This window comes from Anser brachyrhynchus (genome assembly GCF_964034855.1).
Source record: "Anser brachyrhynchus genome assembly, chromosome: 7".
NCBI lineage: Eukaryota > Metazoa > Chordata > Aves > Anseriformes > Anatidae > Anser > Anser brachyrhynchus.
In genome coordinates, this window is record NC_137701.1 from 23,368,835 (window position 1) to 23,393,780 (window position 24,946).

Here is a 24,946-nt window from a genome sequence, read left to right on the forward strand (position 1 = left end):
CCTCTGCCCATCTTGTCTGTGGCAGAGCCAAACAGGCTCTCAGGTGGAGCGAAAGAGCAGGGACAAGAGAATATTCCATGAAGGTATTGATAGAGTTTATGGGAATTTAAGTAGTTATATGGGGAGAATGATTCAAAGTGAATTTTGGTGGGAAGTGTTAAGCACTGAGCACCTCAAATGTAATGGTCTTCAGCTTTGCTGCTGGAAGGTCTGCCCGTGTCATGCCTTTGGTCTGAACGTAGAAAGGTGTGAATTTTGTCCTTGTGGAACATTGTAGCTCTGAAACATCGGAGAGGGGAGAAAAATAGCAAAGGATTTTTTTTTTTATTTTTTTCTCTCCTGAACAAATGAAAGCAAGAGCAAAGCCTTGAAGATCATTTTAGAATTCAGGCTCCAAATTTCTCTTTAAGCCATTCTTAATAGAAACAGTAAGTTATAAATCATCTAAGCAATTACCCGAACACTGAAGGAGTGGGGCCCAGCCTGGGCTTCAGCCCCAGATGTTTCTGGACTACAATAATGGCCTAGCCCAGATATTTACAGCTTAATTTCTGTTCATGTGCACTTGTCCATAAATGGTTCCTTTTCCATTTCCAGTTCAACAACCGAACCACTTATAGTAGAGAGTGATTTAAACTTGAATGATGGCAAAATGTGAATAGAGACAATTTACCTCTGGAAACTTTAAAGTCCACATTTCCAATATTTAAAATGTAAGTTAACTCTTGAACAGGGCATGAATTGATCAATAAGTGCCCCCTTTTAAATGTCGTATTCTTTATAAGATGAAAAATAAAAAATCTGATTTAAAACAATTTTTTATTTTATTTTATTTTTGCTTAGCTTTGTTGCACTTCAGAGCAGAGCCTTTTTTTACCTCCCTTTAACACTACGCCACCTAGCACTACTTGTGGGGCGAGCCAGTGTACGTAGCCTCCCTACTCTCCCCATTCCTGTCCTCCCTGCTCCTCCCAACCAGCCCCATTACTTGAAACTAAACAAATTGAAAATAATGATTGGTAACCATCTGCTGTGCTGAAATTCCACGTACAGCAGTTAACTCCATTTTACAAAACAACTTCAATCTAGTGAATTACAGTGCAGTTCTTGGTGGCAGCAGACAGCAACAAGCAGTTTGAGTTCCTCTAGACAAAGCGGCGTGCGTGGGGAGCGTTATGCAGAGTCACTCGGTGGTGGTGGGCAGAGGGAGGGAGGCAGGCTTTTGCCTTCAGACAGTTCAGCGTAATGCATTTGAAACCGGACTGTAACCACAGCCTAATTGTTTCATCTGATTAAAAAAGAGGCCAGTCCATAAAACTGCGCAGACAGGCAATCTTACAAGCGTGCGCCCTTCAGTTTGGTTTTCTGTTTCTGCAGCTGTAGCGTAATGCAATGACCAGGCTGTTCGGCTTTCGGTCACTTTCATGCGACTTTTAGGCTGCCCAGTGAAAACGTCAACCAAAAATTAGATTGTGTAGCTGGTCAAAGTGTATCGAAGAGCAATAATTATTCATAGAGTTCCTGTGAAGAAACTATTCTGTTGATGCAGAACTGTAACAAGGATGTAGTAAAGCACTCTGAATAGTGACGGGCTGCCACACAGCAGATATTCAAATAGTGACAGGCTATGATGTAATATTAAAATAGCTACCATTATCATCTATGTTTTTAACTCAATTTCGGTTATTTGAGCTTAGGTTTTGATCGTATATAAAGAAAGTTGCTTAAAATGGGCAGTATATTGAGTTCAAAGGACCCATACAGTTCATAAATTCTCCGGTGTCTACTGGATTTTTCATCAGGGAGACTTCCAATAAAAATGATCTATTTTAGAAATAATATTGTTTAGTAGGTTGAAATGTGGTGTAATAAAATTAGACCTTCAGTCTTCTAAAGTTACTACTTAGATGGCACCCTTGGGATGGTAAAATGGCTGTATAAGCAGATGAATCAGACAGTTTCACTGATGGATACATTTGTCAGTCTCTGTTACAGATATAATATATTCTTATATCTGTAATCCTGACACTGTTACATCCAAATGAAATCAACATGAGGTTGTCATCTTTAAGCAAATATGTTAAGTGTTGTCTTTTGTGCTTTGGATTTGAAAGAAAGGGGCCCAAGGGAGCCAGCATCATGCAAATGGAACAAATCCCATTTCTTCTGAGCTGTGCTGTTTCCCCCTTCATGGCAGCTGGCTGTGTTATCTTTGTGTGTTTCTCTGAGTGCTGACAATTCTTTCAGTGATCTAAGTTAGGGCACATTAGAAAGTGGAAGCAGCTGTCTGTCGTTATACTGAGAGACGTGTTTGCTCTACTGCAAAGATGAAGGACCATGAATCCTTGACACACTCTCTCCCCCCTCCCCCTTTACTTTCCAACATGATCAACATTCAGACGCACAGATTGTCTGCTTGGACAGTTTTTTGTTCTGACTGACAGCATCTGGCATAGACAAATTTAAAAATACATAGCATGCCATGCTTGGAATTGGAACATCCCTTCTTTATTAATCTTCTCATTTAAACCATTCATTTACATTTCAAGAAAGGTTACAGCTTGATATGGTTGAAACATTTATTTTAAATGAATAACCTCCTAATGAAATACCCTGAATGAGCACCAAACAGTCAGTGTTCATTAAAAATTACACCTGATTAGTATGGCCTTGGAACTAGTGTGAAGACATAAGATTTCCCCATTGTCTCGATCCATTAAAAAAAATATATATTTAGCATGTGTGAATGTGTGTGTGTAATTTTTTTTTTCTTTTCTTAAGCACAAAGCTAAATGAGAATTGTGTTTTCACTTGCAACCCCACATCATTTTCAGGAGTACCATGTTATGAAGCACTAGCCTTTAAAATGCTATTTGTCTAATTAAATGTGTTTTTTTTCTGGACAGAAACGTTTGAAGGAAACACCTAAATAATGTTTTGTTTTGTTCTATTCTGCTAAGGCATTTATGATTTGAGGGACAAGATGCTTTATGAGTTGATGTAATCTGAAATCCCATGTATATTTTTTCTACTGAGAAGTATTCACGTGTTTGTATGCAGTAATTTACCAGTAAAATACAACTGAAATGGTGGACCACCCACTAAAATGTTTATGCACGCGCACATGCACATATGCACACATACATCCTGTGCACTCTCATCTTCACGATCCAGGTTAGCAACACAGACGTGCTTGTCTAGCATTTATGTAAAAATAATATGAAAATTGGCCATACCAGTCACAATATGGACTTTGAGTCCAAGAAGGGAGGAAGAAAAACCTCTTCTGCTAGGCATTTTAGATGCTTTATATCACTGTGGACTGCAGCTTTAGCTACTTGCAGTACAGAAGGAAAAAAAAAAAAAAAAAGCTTCCAGAAGGGAGGGGAGGGGGGGAACCCCCAGTATTATAAAACAGAGGACTGTTCAAGTGCGTGGCAGTAAATATGTAAAACAAGTATCCTGGCTTATTTGGAGAGGAAAGAGATGCTGCAGCAGACAGGCTCAATTAACAATTGTAAGCAGGAGAGGACTTGTATTCCTTCGGTAAATGTAGGAGAGGTCATTTGCTTTAGGATAAATTCTGACAAATTTCAGATAGAGACGTAAAGGCCGGAATAAATATAACAAAAGACTTTCAGTTGCACATCATGCATTTTGTATTTGGAATGGGCATTTATATTTTTTTCTTAGATAATAGATTTATTTTTTTATTAATGTTTTCCTGATTAATATATCTTTAAATTAATTGACTGTGAAACACGCATTTGGGGACAATAGGAATTTTAACCCAGGCCTGAAATATCATTTATGCTTTAAGAAATACATATATATCTTAGTAATTCCTAACCTATTTTTCTTTTTCTGAAGGAAGCACTAAGATGATAAGTTTCCAGTGTAGGTTTTACTATGCTAGTTATGTGTAATCATAAAAGTGAAATCAAATTTTATTTTAAATGAAATCACCTTTTTTTCCCCACAAACTGTTCCATTTCTGTGATAAACTTCTATTTTGATTTTTTTTTTAATGACTAGTTATAAAGGCTTGTACAGATCTGCATCTGTAAGCAAACTGGGAATAGGTTAGAGAACACAATTCCCTGGTGTAAAAAGCAAGGTTTAGCAGTAATGCTTTTAATCTGGACTTGTAGAGGATTCGGGAGCATCCATAGATCTGCTTCAGTAATTACCATACCCCAAGTGGCACTGGAAGAGACATTTGCCTAAAAACTTGATGTCTTCATTACACTGTTTACATTTTAATTAGAAACATGAAAATTAGTGATTCATACGGACAACTATAGTTTAAGTGGGTTTGCTCACCATCCAATAAATCATAGAGGGGAAGGAAAAAAAAAAAGGGAAGGAGAGGAAGGAAAAAAATAGCAACCCCCAACCTGCATCTACAAGCAGCAAACCCTCTCGAACCTTGCAGTTGGAAGAAATAGTTTACTAGGAATCGTTCATGGGAATAATGTTTTGATACTAGAAAACGGTTAAAATGTGTTTTTTATTGTATCGGAGGTCAAATTTCCGTATAAATTAGCAAGCGGAATTTTGAAGATAAAGCTACTTGCACATGGTACTACGTGTAAGCAAATGACGTGCGGATAGGATGCACGTATGCAGCCCGTGCGTGCGTGTGTCTAAAACTGCAGCTGCATCAGGGCGCAGAATTGGAGTAGGAATATTTTGGCAGCGCTGAGCACTACGTATGGCTGCAGGGGAGCCAGCGCAGCCTGTTTCAGCACGTCTCCATACATACGCGTAAACATTTGTACAGCTGCACACGGGGATGCACGTACACAAATACACACGCAGAGGCGCAGCCGGAGAGGCCGAGCACCCCCCCGGGCTCTGCACGAACCCGCCGGCAGCACCAGCGGCCCCAACGCGCCGGGCCGGGGCCGGGGCCGGGGCCGAGGCCGCGGCTCCCGTCAGCGTTCCCGCCCGAGGCCGCAGCGCGGCCGCTGCCCGCGCCGGGCGGCAGCGCGGGGTCGGCCGGGCCCCGGGGCGCAGGGGCCCGCTGCCGGCTCGCATCTCAGCGGTCCGAGAGTTCAAATCCCGCTGCCCCCCAGCAGGGCTGGGACCCCAGCTAATGGCTCGGGGATGCAGGGGTCATCGCACCCGTGGTCCGCAGCATCGAGCCACCGCGCCAGCGTAGTTGTTTCCTTTTTTTTTTTTTTTTTTTTTTCTTTCTCCCCTGCTCCATAACTCACTGTCTTGCCTTACGCCTGTCCATCCCCACGCCCTTACCGTACCACTGACGATACGCAAAACTGCATTTCAGCTAAGAAAGCTTTATAGGTCTTATTCCTTCAGCTTTCAGTTCTGTCCACTTGATTTTGGAAATGTTTTTCTTGGGGAGGTGGGGGAATTGTTGTTTACGCTATTAACTTTGTGTGGTGCGAGTGCCACGTAGGCTTGTGCGGCGTTATGCCGACAGCACCTGGATAACCAGCGCTGTTGAATGGGAGAGTGAGCCTCAGTGGCAATAAGTAAAAACTTGTTGGTTTAATAGTAATGTCATTTTCTGTAAGCAAAAAGGAGGTTTCCTGCTCCCGTGCCTGTTAGTCAGAAGCTTTTTGCTGAAATCCTTAAGTTTTACAGGATAACCTTCTTCCAGAACTCTCATTTTGCATTCCGTTATTTTCTTTATATATATATATATATATGTAAATATACATATATTTATATATCCTTCCTGTGTACCTCAGATTTTCAGACAATGCATGATATAAATCAGAGTAAGCCTTTTATAAAGCTGTTTCACGTTTGCCAATATGAATCGTCTTTTTGTTCTTTCATCATTCAAGTGCTATTTCTAAGCCAGAGACTTAAGTAAACCCAAGTATATCTTGTGGCTATTTTAATACAATATATAAGCATTTCACGTGACAAAAATAAACAATAGTGTCCCATTTTTGCATTTGTTTTAGCATCAAAACAATGCTTCAGTTTAAGTCCAACACTTTCATTTAATCTGAAGCTTTATTTTCCATTTTCTTAATTTAAGTTTTTGTCAAAAGTCACTAGAGCTGTCTCAAATTCTTGGTAATGTGGCAGCATTGTAATGAAGTAACTTGAGTGTACTCTTTGTAGTGCAATTGAGTTAGTGACAGTGCTCTGTCTTCATTTGTTCTGTGCTTTTTTTTTTTTTTAACCTGTCGTTTTGGGTGTAGGCATGTTATAAATGCGACTAAACAGAACTGTCTACATCTGCAAAGACAGAAACATAGTGCCTGCTTGTACGTACTGCAAAATTCTAATAGTTTTGTGCTATCTGTTAAATTCAGTGTGCTTTTTGCATTGTAGCACGAAACATTTGTGCTGTGAGGGAAGCTGGCTGCCTGCCAGCCATCGACTATGAAATCCCGGGTACCTGAGAGCTTATCAGTTCTTTTGCTTTGTAAAAGAAAAAGTGATGAAAATGTTGGTAAACTGCCATGAAGGTTTAAGGCTGCCGGAATAAGGAGCCGTGTAATCAGATTGGAAAATGGAGCTTGAGATTCGCTGCATGGGAAGCAGTCGCCTGTGGACCTACCGAGATGCTGTGCAAGTGCCCGAGCTGACCACTTTGTTAGCAAATCAGCTTGTTTGCTGCAGCAGCAGGGTGGAATAGGCTGGTCCTTGTGATGGTATGTAACACAAGTAATATCTCTTGCTTTGCACAATGTAATCAGCTTGCAATTAGCTCACTCTACATTAACCTTCTTGATATTTTTCCCTTTTGTAAGACTGCACACTTTAAACAATTAACTATAGAAAGTAATCCTTCAAGCAAATCAAAGCAATCCTTTAATTTTATCACCCTGCTGAAAAAGTATCAGGTGGTCAACTGGTCTTCATCAGCTGCTGGAAATTCTCAGGCTCACTGTAGCGTGGAGAGGTTCTTTAACCCATTCACATTTAGAAAAATGTCAAGATTTTATATTTCTCACATAATATAATGCTGCATCATGAAGCTGCAATTGGAATTGTTTTAATGAAAAGCCTTGAGAGAGCCCTTTCCTATACAGACAGCTTTTACGCTTCTGTTTGTTTAGGCATTTCCATACACTACCTCTCAGAAAGCTTTGATGACACAGCCACTTGTACTGATAATTCCACCGCTTCACCTCCAGTGAACTTGATTCACTAAGGTTGGAGAGAACAAGGCTATCGTTGCTGATCTTGTGTGTTGCTTTTTAATCCTCTAAAATAAAAGCCACATAATGGGAAAATTTGTGTGGTAGGCAAACTTTCTTTTAGGCAGCAGAGTAAAACTTGTCATTTGTTGAAATATGGAAGCTCAAAGTTTATCTGAGGAAAATGAAACTTACTCAAATTAAGAATGAAGAACATGATCTGCCTTGCTGCTTTTTCAGTGGTTCACCCACCCAAAAGTTCCTTCATCTATTTAATATTTTGTTTGTTGTTATTTTTTTTTACCATTGGCTTGAATTTTCTGGAGGCATCCCATAAAATGTGATTATTTATACCTTGGTGATACAGTATAAAGAAAAAGTGCCTGGTATTTCATGTAAAAGTTTGTTTCTGTTTATATAATTTTATGACATGCCTTGCTAATTTCTAAACAAATCATTCAACATTTTTTGCTCATATAAATAAGACTGGTGAAATTGGTGACAAAAATATTTGCCAATAAATATTGTGCCTGAGTCTTATTCATATTACATTCATTATTTGAATATAAATATTGTGAGTGATTTAAGGCTTTAATAAACAAAGTGATCTGAAACTTCTGTCCAGATATTTTGTTTAAAAGACATTGGAAATGGTCAGCAGCTGCTCTGCCGCCCCCCACCAAAAGTCATTTCAGTCACTTCATTGAATTCCAGTAGATCATAGCAATAAACTGAATTTATAATAATGTGATCTGCTTTCTCCAATGATATCTGTGAAAGCAGTATCGACTGGCTGTGTTGAAGTCACCTTTCATCTCTCTGTGTAGAATGTGAGCATGTTTTGAAAATGAAAAGCCAGATCCTACTAATCATACTGTATTTATCATATTTTAATATTGGCTTTGGCACAGTTTTAATATGCATAAAAATTCTGAAATTTATGTGCACATTTGGTTTCTGTGTGCCCCAATTTAAAAAAAAATGCAAAAAATAAATAAAAAAATAACCTGCATACATCTTATGCTGCAAAGATCTACTTTATATTCTTTTAGAGGACAAACTCCATTAGATATGCACTTACTGTACATTGGATTGTAAATCTTACAATTTAATGGTAATTCAGTGAGCAGTTATTGCTTCTGTGGCCTTTTTTCTTTCTTTTTTGTCCCATCTCACTTGTGAAATAGGGTTACCCTTTACAAGTGTCACATCCATAGATTCATCTTTTGTACTCTATAGTTGTTCCTAGTGCATCATTCTAAGTGAAAAGAAAAATAGGAAGCCAAAGCTACAGGAGGGGCATTGGGGGAGGGGGTCTATACATAGAAATACAGCATATAGCAGCAGAAAGACCAAGGCAGTTTAGCATCAATCTAACAGATTAAAATTTTGCTGTAAAGGTACATTTCCTTTAACCTCATTCTTGCTCGTTTTCCCATACCAGTGTGGCTGGCGTTTGAATTCCCAGGAAGCAGAAATGGTGTCTTAATGATACGAGCCTTTTTGCCTTGCTTACACTGTTAATACTCTTATCCCTTTTCTGATATGAAATACTTTTTGTAGAAACAATATACACATTTGTAAAGAAATTATAAAAGGATTCTCCTTTTGAAGATAATGAGTTCTCTTCAGGAACTGCAGGTTACGTGGAACACAAATGAGCTCTAAGTGGAGGGATTTAAAGTCCTGCTACAGCATTTAATTTCTTGAGGAAAGGAGTTCAGTTCAAGGTTAGCCTGTTATTGTGGCACTGGCAACTACTTCTCTCATTCCTGTTCTTCTGCCAGCAGTACTGCACAAAAGGCAGTCATTTTTATTTAATACGTAGGGAGGTATTAATCACTGCTGTGTTTTCTCGCAAAAATTTGTCTTATCAAATTCATTGTTTCACCACTCATGACAATAATAGGTGTTTAATTACTCAATAAGAGCAGTTTATAGATTCCATTTTTCCTGTTCACTGGACAAATGGTATTGATTTTGTACTTTGATGCAACATGAAACTGTATTAAACACAATTAGAATTCTAAGGCTGGCAATGTGTATCAGTTATGGTAACTGAGCTCCTTGCTAAAGAAATTGCATCTTCCAAATTTTGACTATGCTTAAATTCCCAGCAGAAGAAAATATCTTTAAGGACACTCCTTTTATTAAACAAGATCTTGGTGTGTTTTTCTTGTTTTATTTCAGTAGCATTTATGATTGCTATAGATTTTTATATATTTCAGACAAATAGTTTATGTAATACATTTTTCAGATAATAATCCCTTTCTGGTGATAATAAGTTGTGAGCATTCCAGCCTCCAACAATTTTACCATCATCTCATCCTACCTTCATGCTGTACTTGCAAACAAGATTTCTTGTGTGAAAAATAAAAATGATGTTGTAACCCAAGCTTGGGTTTGGATAGTAAAAAAAAATACGAGATTAGGGAAGGCAGCAGACTGCTTTTTCTCAGTTTTGTAGGGTTTTCAGTTTTCTTCAGAGAAGGGCTATTAAACCATGTGTGGGTTTTTCTTTCCTTTTTTTTTTTTTTTTTTTCCTTAACTGATGGCTATCATTCTACTGTCATTCACGGCACATATCAATATCTGCATACTCTTGAGCTCTTAATTCAGGTAGGATTTCAGTTGATTTGTAAAAGTTGCACTGCCAAGATAATTGTTCAGAGCTTCCTTTGGGGGTCAGTACATCTTTAATTACAATTCTTTTCTGCTACTGATGCTTTTGTAAAAAATTCCAATTGGGAATGTTTGATGTTTTCTTATTTTGTGTTTGTTTTTGTTTCCAAAGAGTCAGAATGAACTGAAGGTGAGCATTTTCAGGTATTTGTATCTGAATCAAGAAAAGAAGAACAATTCTTGTCAATGTGCTTTCCACTGTACATACTTCTTAAGTAACCGAATCGTGATGATTTTTCACTGCTTTTTGGCTTCAAGCTTCTAGGTAAATAAATTAGATAAAATTCCCTGGTGTAGAATTCCTGTTTTTTTCTTTTTATTAGTTTTATTTCTCGGTTCTGATTGGAGTCTATCTTTGTCTTCATTTAGCTCAGCTTGGGTATTTCTTGAAAATACGGACAGAATTTATGAGAAATATACCTTGATCGAGTAATATTTTTGAAGATAACGTGTCACAGATAGGGATATCTGTATTATTTTTTCCTGCCTGTAAATGCTTTCAAAGTACAACTGAAATAGATAAAGGAAATGCAAGTACTTGAAGTATCCTTTGAATTGCATATATAGACATGGTGTGTGCTTGTTGGGGAGCATGGTCAGTGTCAAGAAACACCCATTGTTTAATCTCCTCTTTTCAAGGAAAGCAGTATTTTTGCTCACTCCTTTGGGAACCTGTTCATATCAATGTATTTATTAACATACTTACACTCAATTTTTTGTCACATTTTTTCCCCCAAATCTTTTATAGGGTATTCCTCAAACTCTGAAAAGCTCCAATTCCTTATCTAAGCCTACTTTAGGAACTTCAGTGGGACTACTTATGCTTAAACTTAAGTACATGATTAAGTGCTTTGCTGGGTCAAACTTTATCTTGGGTGGACCTTCTTGTTTCTCTTTCAGATGCAATTTATTTCCTGTGGGAACCATAGGAAACTTTGGAACCAATGGTTCATTCCACTTTGTGTTATAGGCAGTGAGTAGGTGTTCTTCGCTTTATGAAAATCAATACAAATTTCAATTACATGAACAGCAGGTAAGACATTAAAATTAAAAGGATGTAGGATGCACGTTTTAATCTGTGGTGATGCCTCAGCTATCCAGATGTTATGGGAAAAGTGAATAAACGTAAGTGGGATTCTGAATAATTGAATATATCGTTCTTATTTATTTGGATTACTGTAGCACTTAGAGGTCTCAACCAAGATGGTGACCTTGTTGTGCTGGTATTGTAAAAACATGTAGTGAGAGACTGTTCAGTGTCAGAGGGGTTACATTCTAAATAGCTGAGATGGACAAAGGTTAATAGGGACACAAAGAGGCGCTGAAATGTGAAGAGACTTGCCCAAGGTCATCTAGCAGGTCAGTAGCAGAGCCACGAGTTAAGCCTACATCTCCACACTACTGTTCCAGCATCCTATACACTAGATTGCCTACCCAATGATTAAACTATCTGCCTTTAATAGCTATTGAGGGAAGTAATTGTCTTTGATTTAGCAGAGAATTTTAGATAGGGACATGTAATTGCGTTTCTACATGGTTCTTGCATGTAGTTGGAAATACAGAGGTATAATTTTATACTATAAGGAAGAACATTAAAGTATGACTCTTGTTTTGCCCCACTTACTGCAAATTTAGTAAATACTCTGAGGTGGACGCTATTTCATAGAAAGGTAGCTGCAGTTGCTGGTGGTTTTTGGTCAGTTCTACCCAGGTGTTTTTGCATATGAAATCAGAGGTAGGGCTAACCACCTTGATTGGCTCTTTGGAAATAATGTTTTAATTACTTCAGGCAAGCCATCCTGAAGCCCGTATCCTCCTTATGACAGTTCACTTTCGAAGCTACACTGCTTCATTTCAGTAACTTTATTACCATTTGGCTCAGAGATTGCTATTTCGCCTTGGCCACAGATTTCATCAGTTGCCCGGTTCACCTTTGTCCACACTATACTTGTGAAATGACCTGCTCCTTTAGTGCTTGTCAATAGTAAATTGCTGCATCCTCAGTGTCCAGGCTGAAGCACAGTAAAGAACACAACTCTTTATTAAATTACTGGATTTTACACTTAATTTTTTTGGATTAAACTTGAATGTGAAAAGTCTTAATTACCATTTGATACCAAGTAATTAAAGCACTGGCCAGGGTCAACTATATAAAGCGCATCAGTTTGAACTGCCACCTGATTAATAGGCTTGGTGATATAAAAAGTTCAGCACAAAAGCATGCTCTGCCAGGGTCACTGCTTTAATAGCTGCGGAAAGTGCAGTTTTTTGCTGTAATTCTGTTCTAACAATTGGATCAAAATAATAATTTGTGAGGTGTTCATGGTTGGCTTCTCCAGTGTGACGTCAGGTGAATTATTTGTATTTGACGTCAGTTAAATTGGTTTTGTGACATATATTGATGAGCAAACGGGTTTGGCTCAGATCTTTTCTTAATTTCATTTACATTCTCCAAAGTGAACATTAACTATAATTTTTTCCTGCGTTCTGTTCCAGATGAGAGTTGAGACAAAAGTTTAGAGGAGGACTGAAGGTGCAATGCGCATCAGTTTTGTGTTTGTATTTTCATCTGTTGGCACACACACAGTCATCTATGAGCTATTTATTACAGCTCAAATGCTGTGTGCACCAAAGTGTGTGTTTGCTTGTGAGTGTGTGCACATCAATACTGAATAGCTGCCTTAATAGCTGGGTTTTTATATCCTTTTACATCCCCCTATGTTTGTGTGTGTGTATATATACATATTGTATTCTGTTATGAATGTTTTTCCTGCGCCATGTTTAGCCCCAAAGGCTCTGGTCTGCAGGATCATTTGAAAATTGTGCTGTGTTCACATTTAATATAGTGGCATTTTGTTTTGTTTTTTAAACACTTAACAGTTTATTGATAGGGCCTGGGCAAACTGCTGCACCTTCGGAGGAGTCAATTAGCTTTCACTGGGCTCTGTGTGTGTGCAGCAAGCAGCCCATGCATTAGCAATTGCCGGATGGGAGCCATAATGATTTTCACCTACCGACGGCTCTGTGAGCATTAATCTTGACAACACCCTACAAAGTAGGTAAGCGTGGTTATCCCCACTTTATTGCTGAGCCCTCAGGAGGAAGGATTAAAGCCTCGATCCCACTGATGTGTGTGCAGCTCCAAACATGCAGGCAGGCCTATGTATTCGAGTGGGAGAACCTTTTTCAGCAAAGTTAAGGAGATGTTTTGAACAAATTTTCTTAGTGAGCAGAAGATTTCCATGTCAGAGCTAGGTTTCAGGTCTGGAACACTTGGCTCCTGCTGTCATACTTCAGCACAACTCTCAGCTAAACTTACAGATACTGGTTTTGATTGTTTACTTCAATGATTTCTTACTATGTAATAGCAAGGGAGTCAGCTCTTGTATATCCAGTGAAGATTACTGGCAGTTGTGTGAATTATTTGCAGTGAATTTACTTCAGATCTGATGTCAATATGGAGTGGGTGGTTTAGTTTGCTTTTTCTGTTGTTTTTGGATGCAAATTTTGCTTTGAACTATGCTCTATATGGTTACAACACACAAAATCCTTACCTGAGATTTGGGTCTCTGTTCTGGGTGCCCCACTTCTCTGTAAGAACACATGTGAGGAAGATGCAGTTAAAGGCATCAAAGGTGAAGGTGGGCAAAACACTTCTGTTGGTTTCTATTACAACCTTGTTTGAAAGCCATGGCTGTGACAGCTACCCTGAAACAGGCCAATGTGCTTGTCCTCCAGCCGGGCTGGAGCTGAACCCCCAGCCCCAAACAAAACCCTCTAGGCATGCCAAAATTTCATCGAGGGTGCTTCTTGGGAGAGCAGCCCTTCCTCACTGACACCTGCTTCAGCACCTCTTGGGCACTTGCTGCAGGTCAGGGGCTGTGTGTGGGTTTCAGGGGGAGCTGGGATTTGTTTCATCCCATCCTCCACCCTGAGCCACAGGCGCTGTTTTGCGTCCAGCTCTGCAAAGGGAGTGCAGATGGTGCCCCGTGGGGCACAGCTGCCAGTGAGTCCCCTTCCTTCTTCTTCAAATGCTCTTTGCTGATTTGATGGTTGTGGTCTTCATGTTTTAAATAGTACATGGGAAATTCTACTTCCATTCTGTTTTTTGACATTTGCTCATGCTCTGCTTCTTTTAAGGTTGCGTATCTCCTGCTGGATGGAAATGAACATGCTGATATATGTTCACAGGCTCTGAAATGGTGTTCAAGATGCTTACAGGTTGTTTTATCAACCATATTCCTTTCACTTTTACTCTTAAAACAAGATTCAATAAATTGAATCTTCAATTGTCAGATTATTTCAGATTCTGATAAATAGTCACGGCAAGTCTAGCTATTTTTTAATATTCCTACTGTGGTGAAATAAGTTTAGCTGAATGATTTCTGAGAGATGAACAATTTCGACATACTGAGTAAGGAAAAGGGAACCTTATGATGTTAAATCAGTGATTCTCTGATTAAACTATAGATATTCCACCTAAAGCTGTGCTGTAGTTGGAACTCTCTATGAAACTGTGTTCTTTTCACTACATGGCTAATGGAAATGGGGCATTATCGAAATGCCAGTCATTCAAACGTAGGCATTCATAAACACATTTGCAAAAGTGTTACCCTATTTTGTGGAGGTAACCCTGTTACCTCTGTTTTACGGGCTGAGAAAAGTTGCTTAAGGAGCACTGCTATTGAGCAGACAGTGACTCTTGTGGTAGTCAGATAGGCTTACTGAAGCTCCAAGGTTAGCTTGTAAAAGGCAAAAATTTTAAACAGCTAGTGAAGCTAAAAAATTAAGGGATTTATTAGTGCATTTGAAGTTGTTTTCAGTTCAGTCAGTAGCAGACTGATGACAATAGCACCAACTTGCTTTATTGTACTGGGTCTAGGCTTCCAAAGCATGGTATCCTTGGCAGAAGACATTGGAAATCTAACCAAAGAACTCCAGATCATCATGGCTGAAAAACCTGAACTGGAAAAATCAGTGTGACGAAAAAGAGAACCCATTGTTTTAGGGATCTCTTGTTCCAAAACTTTGACAAGTCCAAACCATTTTGTGCATATATGACAGAACTTAGAAAGAAAGATTAGAGCTCAGATTGTCTGGCTAAAATACACTAGTTCTTTGTTCTCAGAGATTAAAAATCATGGGCACTACCTTAAAAATGCTCACCAACTCATACACAACACTTTTGGTAGGAGCATATGAGTGATAATATTCTTTAGAGCCTCCTGCCCCCCATACAAGCATAGCTAAATAAACAGCACAATGATATTATATATATAAATTTCTTTTAACATTCTCAAAAACTCTCCCATAGACAAGCTAACTGTATGACATTTTAGCCTGTTCTGAGGAGCCAAAGGTTAGTAACTGGAAGAAAAATAAGAGAATTATGATAAAGGTTGGTATCCAATCTAAATAAATGTTTGAATGCTCTTTAACAATTACAGCCCACTGATTTTTTTTGATGTACAAACCTTTTCCATAAAAAGAAGGTGCTGAGTGCAAACATATTTCCACTGACTGAAAAGTTCTAGTGAGTCCATCTCAATTCTGATATCTGCTTGACAGAATAAGGAGGAAAAAAAAAAAGAGATTTTGGTGAACAAAACATAGATTGTTTGGTTCTATTAAGAAATGTCACCAATTAAGTAAAACTATTAAGCCATAGCCTGTATCTTTTCTTTCACCCTAGTGCATGTCTAGGGTAAAGGTTCAAACCAATCCTTTTCATGTATATAATCATGGGCTGCAATTAATCACAATCTAGTTCTTTTTAAAAGAGTCCATTAAGAAATCATACCAGATGAACAACCACTAATGTAGAAAATTTGATGTGTTAACAGTTACAGGCTTGCCATGTAAAGTTTGAGTAGCATTTAGCAACACTCTGAAGAACATTAAGAGTAACTTATGTGTTATGGCAGTATTCACAGAACTCAAAAATTAGAGGAAAAAATAACATACAGAGAAACCAAGCCTGTGGCCTTCTCAGTAGGAAAGAACATTGAATGTCACTGTGCAGCAAGAAAGCTTTTGCATGATCTTATGCCAATAGGACGTTACAGTAATGGTTTATTAACTATAAAGTGACTACACAATACTGCAAATTGCTTCTTTCTCTGGAAACAAAAATGTTTGCCTTGCAATGAAAGAATACAAAATAAACAGGGAAAAAGTTATTTGCTGTATTGGAGGGAGATTAACTGGGACTACATAAGTTAGTTGAGAGAGGTCTTGTATAATATCACAGTAGCCACAAAGCTCTGCACTGCCCTGGGTAGGCTGCTCACTAAAGCAGTAGGTGGTTGAGCCACATCAGCCATTTCAGGTACCTAAATGGTGAGGACACCAAGACACCAAAGGGGAGTCTTGGTATCTGGAGAATCTTAGTGAGGTAAGCACATGTATCTGAATTAGAAAAAAATGTGTTCATAAGCACAATTATGATAACAAGAACTATGTAAGCTTCAATTGAAGATCTGTCCAACTTTGTCTCTTGACAGAGAGAAGTGTGAGAACTCTGAAGCAGCTGCAGGCATTGCCGCAGGAGTAGCATGCACCCGTGCTGCCGTAGGCACTGCAGGATGGGGCCACGATGCGCGGCGGGCTGTTGAGTTTCCAAGGGCATGTACCAGTGTGCACACTGTAAAGCTGTTGAATGAGGAAAAAAAGAAAGTTTTACCAGATTGCCATAATGCCTAGGCATTGAAGCAGATTTAGGGAGGGCTTTTTTCATGCAGCGGAGGATTGTTAGTTGTTAGCTGGAAGTATGCTAATGAATCTAATAGGAATTAAATAAGAAAGGATTCTATAGAAATTGCTCAAACTATTGCACTTAATAGGCAGTGATAATCCTTCTGTAGTTTTTTTAATCACTCTATCAACTTCTAGAGACATAATACTCTTTTCCCTGCCAGTTTTCATAGATTGGAAATGTCTGAAAATTGTCATTTCCAGTAAATTTATATAGAGTTTTTCACAGGGATAGATGTGCAGGGTCTGAATTAGAAAGTTTTTGAAAGGAAATAATTATAGAAGCAGAACCTTCCAGTACACAATCTTCATGGAATCACTCAGTGGGGAGAGTCTTTTTTGTGTTTCCTCCAGAAAAATTTCGTCAGGCTACAGAAAGAAAGACAGTATTTACAAAAGGGACAAGAGAACTGTAGACTTTATTATTTAACAAAAATATATATATTCTTGACAGGCTTACAAAGTACAGCTGGTGTGGTAGAAGGAGATGGAGCTGCTGTATCCTAATAATATTTAATGACTTTTGGGAAGGGCTGAAAAACATAGGCAAAGGTTTTGCAGTGGTTGTGCTCGGCCCGAAAGGTCCCATGGGCCTGCTCGTGGGGCATGTGGCAGGAATCCAGGCCCTGGGGTTGATCTTCTGGAGCAGGGGGTGCCCATGGGCTGCTGTGGTTGTCTGCATCTTCCAGAGATCCACCTCTGCATCATCTTCATGCTGTCATCAGGCTACTTGCGCACTTTACTTTGTGGTGGTTGTGATCAACTTCTGGAGGCAGAGGGGATGCAGTTTCAAAATGTTTCTAAGAGTTATACTTCTGCTATGTCAATGGTAGCTAACTCAATGGTAGCTGGAGTGAGAACCAGCAACAATGTGCAACTGGGGGCAACTACCATGAATCTAAGTTGCTTTCGCATAATTCACAAGGTAGCTTCTCAGTAGCAATCTTTGTGTTGTGTATACACTGAAAGCGTTGCTCAGAACAACCCTACTTAGGTATGGTTTTAATTAAAATTTAATTAAAGCACATAACTGAATTTCAGCTTTTTAAAGTGGGATGCTCCCCTAGAAGAAATCTAGCCGTGTTAATATTTCTTTTTTAACATCACTGGTGTAGAATATTTTGGGAAGGGTTTTTAGTTTTTTTGTTTGTTTGTTTGTTTTCCTTTTTTTTTTTAATTGTTATTATACCAGGTTGGAGAAAGCAGACAAGCTTTCAGCAATGTGAACCTTCCTTTAAATAAATACATACAGTTATTATTTGAAGCATCTCTTCTTAAAATGATGGTATGTTATTTGTGTCACATGTGAAGCCCAGTACTTTGAAAGTGATCAGAATCTGAAACAATAACCTTGCATGCAAAACTACAAATGTGAAGTAAAACACTTCCAGTAGTACTTAAATGTGTTATGGAAATGACGGAGAAAATGCCCTTATTTCATCTTGCTTTGCCTTGTATTTCCAGTTACACTGTAGTTATTAAATCTTGAGAATTGACTCCAAATGCACCAAAATTAAGAACCCCTTAACACAATCTGCATGTTTAACTCTTCTTGCAAGCTGATAATTAGAGCATTTATTGTTACTTTCCCTCTGTTTATTAGAAAAAGCTATTTTTTTAACAAATACAAAAATACTAAAGCAGATCAAGCGGTTATTTTGACAAACAGCTTGAAACATTCTTGCCTAAATTCCACAAATAAAAACCCCAACTAAATAATCACCCTGAGCAGATTTTCACAGGGACCTCCGTCAACCTTTATAAAGGATAATTACACTGGTGTTTTAACGTGGGGCAAAGGAAATCATAAAATTAGGGCACAAGAGATACTATTCCTATTTTGAGAAGGTAGTAGAGTAATTGGTAAGGGATTTTTATTGCTGTTTTATTATACAGAGTTCTTTTTCCCACTTTTTTTTTTTTTTTCCAGGCATTAAGCCTTGTGTTTAATGGAATGAATCTGGGCAGAGTAAGAAACCACATTCAGTGAGATTCCCAGGTGTATAAAAGGAACATTTTTGAAGTTGTGGATGTTTGTGTGTTTCAGCTCTGCAGTGTCTGTCACCTCCTCCCTCACTAACTCTCCTTCCCTTTGCCTTGTGTCTCTTAAATGAAGAACACCTATTTAAATGCTGCCATCATGTTACCAGTTACTACATTAAAGTGAGGGCCAATAAGCATTGCCTGAGGTAGGTCCATTGCTGGCGGATGCCATGAGGGGCTCTGGAGTGAAATACTGGGTTACAGAGCTTTTCTGGTGTACCCAGGATCAGAATCAGCCCATCCATCACATGGCTAAGTTGTCTACACAAAGGATGTTGTACCATATTGTCTACATAAGTGTTCTGGAATAGGAGTAAAAGTATGCTTGGCATTTCATCCTTTCTTCTTTTTTTATAAATCTGTAAATACAGGGCAAAAAAAAAAATAAATTCATTTTTCTACGTTTTCTGTTTCTATTCAGTAATATTCCAGAATTAAAACTGTGATGCTGCAAACATCTTGCAGTCCTTCCTTGTGTTGCTGTAGTGCTGGTGATCTGTACTGCGCCATCATTTCATGAGAGCTAACAACCGGGTTGCAGCAGCAAGGGCAAGCATCACTATAGTTAGCACAGAGCTGACAATATAAAAAAAAAATATATATATAAAAAAAAAATTAAATATTTATTACATTTTTCTGCTTTGATTTGCCTGTTCTAATTTTTTTTTTTCAAATAAAAAGTTGTTGTTGTTGTTTTTTAAATTGATTGCTTTCAGTGGGTTTTGTTTTCTTGGCTTTCTGGCCAACACCTTTTGGAAAAAGAGATGGAGAAGGGACTTAACCCTACTAGATTCAACAACTGTCCTGGTAATAACATACCCATGTGCCTGTTTGGCCTGTTAGGTAATAACTGTGTGAACAGTAAATAAGCAAGTAAAGGATTAACTCTGTTGGACATTTATTGCCTTATCTTCTTTGCCAATGGATATTAAAAAATAAAAAATAAAATAAAATTGCAGTTTTTCATTTAATTTTGCTTGCATCTTTTTCAGGCCGTGATTAGTTTAAAATGCTTAGATTTTTTTTTTTTAAAGGAGTAATTCCATGCAAAATATAGGGATGAATTCATAGTTTTGTTTTGTTTTCTTTCAGGATTTGTTTCACAGAATTTCACCTAACGTACTATCCAAACCAGCAAGCATCACTTAGTTTCAGCCCCAAATTACATCATTCGAACCCAGTAGAAGTTTCCTCCATTTCAACAAATCGAGCCCAAGTTTGTGTGACAGTGGATAGATGAGGTGAGCTGATGAGGGTCTGGGAGGCATTGCAATCAGAGTGGCAGGTGAGGCAGCTCTCAGTGAATGGATTTGAAGGACTAAATGTGAGGGTTTAGAAAAGGAGGAATTGCCACAGTGGATTACAGCCAGAGTCCATCATGAAAATATCTCAAGTTTGTCAGTAGCTATCAGAAAACATGTTAGACAAAGGTGTATGAAAATTGTACTAACAATTGAAAACAAGCAGAGTGAGAGGAATTGTGGCAATTAAGTCTAGATCTGTTCTACAAAATCTGTGCTTCCTAAAGTTTTCTTTCAGTAATCTTAACCCAAGGCAGTTTTTCTTGGTATAATTGAATTACATACACATCATCAGACTCATATGAGTTTTCTTTTTTTTCTTTCTTTTTTTTTTTATTTTGAACTCTGGATTAGTGCAGTTAGACAATGTGTTCCCTGTTAAATATGAGTTATCAGCCAGTAGACACAAGCTGATAAATTAGATAGATAGATTAAGATGAACAGCATGGTCAATTTCTATTGTAATCAAACAGCCTAATTGAATTTGGGACATTTATTTTGGGTTAGATATAATGGCAGGATAAAATTTTACAGAACACTTAACTTCCTTGGACTCAGATTTACTCGCTACATGGATGTGCTTACAAGGACCAAGTAGCTGCAGAGGACTCATTTATACGTTACAAATATACATGATTCATTTCAATTGATCCTTTCAGTTTTTAAAATTGTATTTGTCCTCTTGCTGCACTGTTTTTGCCAGTGTAAAGATCATAGGTTTTATTTGATTATATTTTGGTAATCTGTTAAATGAGACTGGGTCACCTTGCACCGTGCAACATTTCACTTCACTGCTAAAACTTAATGCCATCTTTTTATCTTTCACTGAGTAGATGTCAGAGGACACAATGTTAATAAAAGACAGGCATCTCTAATATTTCATGAATGGCCTTTAAAAAAAAAAAAAAAACAAAGAAACAAACCTAGGAATTAAAAACTGACACTACGTTAGTGAATTTAGTCACCTTTCTCATATGTTGAATGGTTTTCCATTTCTGTATCTCATCTATTACAAGACCTATTCTCTGTCAGGCAAGGCTATTAAAAAGCACAGGTGGCTTCCTCAGATTGAATATATTGTTTCTCTCTCAGGGTTGGGTGGGGGCATGGTTGGAGAGATCTCCATGAAAAGGTGGTTGAGAACTGAAGATAATACCTAAACCAGGGCTGGTAGTTTTCAGTGGATTAGACATGACAATAAAAAATTGGGAGGCCTGTGATTTTGTGGTTTTATTATTATCATTTATTTGTTTGTTTACCTCACTTTCCCTGCCTTAAAATTAGTCCTTACTTTTCAGTGATGCCAGGTAGGTTAAATCAAGAACATATAAAGTATTCTAAAAAAGTGCATACTATTAGAAAATTATGACGTATTTGCCTGCATTTTTATATACTGCATTTATTGAATATACTGTACCAAAAGCATGTGGTGATGGTGAATATACAGATGTGGATAGCTATGTGTACATACATATATTTTTTTTATGTTATGTTACAAATTTATTTGGAGATTTCAGAATGTTGTGTTAGATACAGCTTTTTTGTAGCAATGTACCCACATGTTTATTTTTATATGTGGAAGAAGATACAAAATGATTACTGCTAAAACACGTGAGGATGATATATTCTTTGTATTCTCTGATACTTTAGGCTAGGAGAACTCTAGTTAAACTTCTGACTGTTAAAAAATCAATGTCTAATCCTTTATTGGACTAATTGTACCATTAAATTAATACATCAGTGAGAGAGAGATGGCTATGGTAAGGCACAGGACTTATCTATGAGCTGAAATAATCATGAAAAAGTCCGAATAATTCAGACTATTAATTCAGTAATCATGAATACATAGGATTCATTCATGTTTCAACTCTGAATCTTCATGTCCAAAACTGGATTAAGGTTCTAGTGAAACCTGGTGTCTAATTCATATGTAGTAAATTTGGAAAACAAGAATGGAAGAGACCTCTAAGTTCATCAGTCCAGTCATCTGCTAATGTAGATACCATGTCATAAAATCTCATTACTGTTTGTTGAATTCCATACGTTTATGGATCTCCATGCTTAGTGTTATGTCCACAAAATTGATATTTTATTTGGCAAAATTCAGTGTTAATAAGTTCATCTATGCTAGCACAGTAGAATTTTAGAAATTACTTACTTGGCGTACTGGCCAGATAAACAGTTTGGTAGAGTTAATTCATTCGTAGTTTTTAGAATAAGTGGGTGCAGGATTGTCATCAGTCTCTTCTCTCACTGCAGTTCTGCTATCCTTTAAGTACAGAGCAATTTCAGATCTGCCCCTAGTGTTGGCATCCACCACTGGAATTAGTTGTTTTTAACAGATTCCTTGATTTCTTTATAAAGTGTTGGCTGACAGATAGGTGGCTTTCCAGACAGGTTTTGTGAACTACTAGTGACCTTTACCAGAACCAAATGACACTGTTAAATTCCCTCAGCCCTTTAGACTTAATCACTGCCTTTTGTTTGTTTTGGTTATTAATGTAGGTTCTTTTTAATTCAGATATGCAAATACAAGAATCTATCACCGTATGACAATATGTAGATTGTAGCAGTCCCAAGAGGACCTTGGATCCATAAACCAGTGGCTTTATTATGTAATGTTGCATAAATGCTGTATTTTCATCTGTGACAGATATAATCTTGAACCTGTATTTTTCATGTTACTTAACTGTTTCAGAACATCATGTGTGAGAGAACGCATCAAAATGGAAATTGCTTCTACAGAGGCAGCAATAAATATTGGTTGGGTATATTGCATTGTTGGGCTCCATGTGTTTTAGGATGTTCTCAATTCTCTTGCCCTAATCAACACTGTAAATACATGCTGCATTTCCTGGTGATCCATTTGTTGGATTAACAATTTGGACCTTGCAGTCTCTACCATGCGATTTGATTCTTTACTGTATATAGTCATAGTTATTTAAGAGCATCCCCTAACAAAATTACTCTAAAACCTCCTATCTTTTCTAGCTCTTCAAAGAAAGGCAAATGATGCAAAGTCTGTGCATTATATGTGAGGTTAACTAGTAATTATTTGAAGTTTGACTCATTAAAAAGCTGAGAAAAATCTTTACTTTCATGCAAAAGTCTGTATTTCTGGTGACAGAAATTTGCCAGGTTCTCATCTAATTATTGGGAGAGGTAGTGTTTTGTTTTGTTTTGTTTTTAAAAAAGGTACTTATATAATCTACAGCAAGGATTAAATTAGTTGTTATCGCACTATTGAAATACATCAATATTTGCAGTGATATATGTTAAAAATGAAAAAAAAAAGATAAAGGGCAAATATTTGTGTTTGATTCTGACAATTTTGAGTAGGAGGTTTGAGACAAAGTTGGCATATTGCTTGCATTGAATATGCCCTTAAAGGATTTTGCTTAAGTCATTCTCTTTTAAAGTCTTTATAAACATGTAGTTCATGTCCCATTTTTTATCTACTCTCTGCTTTATGCCGTTGAGTTAAAATAGAATCAATCACAGTTCCCCACCTTGTCTTTCAAGTGAGCATAGTACTGTGATGGCCATGTACCCTATTTAGTTTTCGGGTCCTTTATTGTGTCAGTGATACCACTGTGTTTCCTGTGGAGCCTGAGTACTCTTATGAATGACTTTCCAGCACTAGACGTAGTATATACCAATTTTCTATTGTATGCCTTCCTCTGTGGATCAATATGGATTTTAATTAACATCCTAACAAAATTATAGTTATGCTCAAAGGTCTCTCTCCCCTTGTGTCTTGCCAGGAACTTGGTCTTCAGCAAGTTCCTATCATGCTAGACATTGTCAAGAACAGACATAATTGAAATCGCTTTTCATTTATCCTGAGGCAAAGACACTTTCCTTTTCTTTCTTTCCTCTTCAGTAGATATGCACAGAAGTTTGCTAACTGGGGGGATGGAGCTGCAAGCCTACTATAAACATCAAAGATGACTTGATATAGAGATTCTTGGAAGAAGTTTCCACCATACTTGGAGTGTCATGACATTGTTTCATTCAACTGCTTTTCCACATTGCATTACATTAATAACCTCCATGCAGGTTTCTTGGCAGATGAGGAGAAAGGGAGGCCTTCAGTAGAAAGTTGGATGATGATTTTGAATGAATGAAAATGAAGATGAACTGCTAGCCTTAAAGCTAATATAAGGTAGTCAGAACACGAAGAGCCGTGAAGTAGGTCAGTACTTTTGTCTTCTTTTTTTTACATCAGTTTTTCTACAGAACTGCATTTACAAATGTTTAGCTTATATTCACACAAAGCACTGATATTTCTGTGTCTCCTTGACTGTACACTATCCTAGATTGTTTTCTGTTGTTTTATCCCTTCTGTCATGTAGCTTTTGAAATCTCTTGTGCTAATAAGCATCTGATAGATCTCACCAGGAGTCTTGGCTTCATCTTTAGTCTTCCTTCATTCTAACAATGCTGCCTACAGTACATACTGTTCACAGGGTAGATCTCACATATTGCTGTTCAGCTGCCAGGCTCTTGAGTAATAAAGCCTGTGTTTCATTTTTGAATTAATGTAGATTATGATTTTAGAAGTGTTCTTGCCCTGACAGAAGACAAGTCTAATGCTACATCCTTAACCATGGCCGAGGAGTGCACAGCAGTCTGGGGAATGACTGGATCACTGACCACTTAGGATGCATTGTAAAAAATACACTTTATCTGACAGGGTCTTCTTGAAGTGGAAGAGCTTTATCATGCTCCGTCTGGTTCTTTTGTGGGGGATTTAGAAACTTGGCTGTTTAGTTCACAATACTATCTTTTTTTTCAAGGTTCTGTAACATTAATGCTAAAAAAGAAAGCGTTTAATGCAATTTCAAATTATATACAACCGGCCTAATAGTGAGTTTTATTATTTAGATCCTGTTAGACTTTGAGATGTTTGGCAGTGCTGCTTAGACTTAAAAAGTTGAATCCAATATTAATCAAAGCCAGAAAGCCCATTTGCTCTGACTGGATTGTTTTGATGTTCAGTTGTCTAAATATTGCATTATTGTTACTTACCTGAGGCTC

General features: G+C 37.7%; 1 protein-coding gene across 28 annotated transcripts in view; it reads left to right on the plus strand.

Annotated features, from left to right (window-relative positions):
- FIGN (fidgetin, microtubule severing factor) overlaps positions 1-24,946 on the plus strand; it is a 387,924-nt gene that overhangs the window by 300,415 nt on the left and 62,563 nt on the right. For 2 of the 28 annotated variants that reach the window (XM_080601232.1, XM_080601231.1), the window contains exons 2-3: positions 1-14,030; positions 19,698-24,101. The exon at positions 1-14,030 is cut by the window's left edge and continues 15,116 nt beyond it. The exons of 23 other annotated variants lie outside the window; for them this stretch is intronic. The gene's annotated coding sequence lies outside the window, so the exon portion shown is untranslated. 3 more of the 28 variants (XR_013954005.1, XM_080601233.1, XM_080601234.1) reach the window with 3 other exon arrangements.